We start from the raw sequence: 2,354 nt of genomic DNA, 5'->3' as shown, positions 1-2,354 counted from the left end.
GAGAGGGAGAAAGTTTAGTTCTTACAATTAGCTGGCTCTGAGGTAACATCGTAGAGAAGTAGTAGTATGGCGAACCGTGAATCTTATTTCGCATTTAATCAAAGTAATTGCTAACCATCGTTGCTCGCCACAGAAGAGAGGACTTACTTCTCCACTTTTCACCTTCTTTCTCTCTCTCTCTCTCTTTCTCTCTTTCTCTCTTTCTTTCTTTCTTTTATCTCGCTTTTTCTTTACTCACGCTTCGTAAGAAATAAACCCTTTCCCCCTTCACCCCCACTCCCATAGAAATTATGCGCATATCCAAATATATCGAGTTTTTTTTAATCATCGATCGTAAAATATCGTGAATGGTCCTTCGTTTTCGTTTCTTATTTAATTCTTTGCAATTGTATTACGTTTTTTACATAGGTGTGTCATCCTGATTGGAATTGATTTACGTTGAACGAATAGTAATACATAATATATAAGATTATGAAGGAAATTCATTAATTCTTTTTTTTTTTTTTTTTTTTTTTTTTTTTCTTTATTATTAAACCTTAGATATGTAACAGAATAATATAGTTTTAATTTTATATAAAAATTAAATTTTATTGTTTTCCATCGTGTAGTTATCTTTTAAAGCTTCTGTCCTCCAATACGAGAATCCGATTTACGAGAAACGTGTGTCGTAAAAATAATTACTTTTTATGTCTTAATGCCTTAATATTTTTGTTTGAATATATCGGACTATATTTTATATATATATATATATGTGTGTGTGTGTGTGTGTATAGTGCCGCATTATATGTAATTCGCCATTAAACCTTTTCTTTACAATCGAAGGACGACGGTATTCCCGATTTTGAAGATGTACCTCCATTACAAAAATCAAAATCACTTTAGAAAAGTTGTTCCATCGATCTTTGGAGAAACATAAAATGCAACGTAAACGTTTTGTTTATATTTTTCAATTGGACATCTCATATAAGATATTACGGGCTATGCTCGAATGAATGAAAATTATTATTAATTAATGCGATATTAATAATAGCGATAATATTTTGAGCTTGTGTATATTTTTTTTTCTTATTTAAAAAAGAAAAAAAAAAAATAGAAAAAAAAAAAAAAAAGAAAAAATCGAACGAAAGATATTCGATTCGAAAGTTAAAAAGATTTATTACTTACGTGGTGGTTGCGAATGAAATTGAATAATTGTTTCAAACGAAATTCTAAGAAGGTTATACAAATTACCATAGTTCTCGAGGCAGAGTTTACTGGCGAAGCTTCGTCAACTAAAGTATAAAACGACGACAAAACCAGAGGAGGTTTCTTTCAACGCATTGACCCGGTATCGTTTTTGTTACGAATGTTTGTTCCTATTCGATACTGACAAAAAGATCGTTAGTGGATTCTAGAAGTGCTATATCGATATATCGTTTATCGATTCTAATTTACTGGAAAGTCATTAACGAATAAAAAACTCTTTTGAAATGCATTTAATGCTATGCTTTCTCCCTCTCTCTTTCTCTCTCTCTCTTTTTCCTTTCTTTTTCTACTTTTTTTTTTTTTTTTTTCTTTTTTTGTATTTTACTTTTTGACTTTTGTAATAAGTCGCGTGTAAAAATATTCGTCTACGCTTTGTGAGTAATGTGTAAATTTTAAGGGAAAAAAATTTCTTTTATATATATATATATATATATATATATATATATATATATATATACATTTGCCATTATTACGAAAATATAACGCGAATTCGAACATGCAAAAGAGCCAGCCCTCACTTCCCTCCCTCCTTCCCTCTCTCCCTCTTTTTCTCTCTCTCTCTTTCTCCCTCTCGTAATGCTCTCGAAATTATCCACATTCTATAGGATTTAATTTAAACAATAAAATGTATATTCTGATATTACATTTATAAAAGATATAATGTAAACTTTTTAATCAAAGCTTTTTTATTATCAAGAGAAGACGTTCATACGTGAAATCTTAAACGAGGATACAAATGACGTTAAACATACTCAGTTTGTTTGTTAAAAAGGTACGATCCAAGGCGTATGCGCATTCAGATGCACCTGCACATGTATATGCACACGTATACGCATAAACGCATGTTATTGCGAAACTAGCGACAAAAGGTAAATATCGACGTGAATCACATTTTCGAGATTATTCCCGATACGCAAGATGAAAATCATGTTAACGTCGTTTTACGCCAGCGACTCGAATTAGCGTCTCGATCATTCGTCATTGTTTCGAGTATCGATTGAAACTACGCATATGCACATGCACACACGCAGACGCGCGCGCACGCGTATACATACACACACACACACATATATATATATATATATATAAGTATACGTGTGAATACGAAT

General features: G+C 31.4%; 1 protein-coding gene across 4 annotated transcripts in view; it reads left to right on the top strand.

Moving 5' to 3' along the window:
• LOC124957032 overlaps positions 1–2,354 on the top strand; it is a 271,790-nt gene that overhangs the window by 92,384 nt on the left and 177,052 nt on the right. The window lies entirely within an intron of this gene.

Source organism: Vespa velutina, chromosome 24, assembly GCF_912470025.1.
Source record: "Vespa velutina chromosome 24, iVesVel2.1, whole genome shotgun sequence".
NCBI lineage: Eukaryota > Metazoa > Arthropoda > Insecta > Hymenoptera > Vespidae > Vespa > Vespa velutina.
Note: the sequence above shows the minus strand (reverse complement) of the source record. Positions and strands in the feature narration are given on the sequence as shown.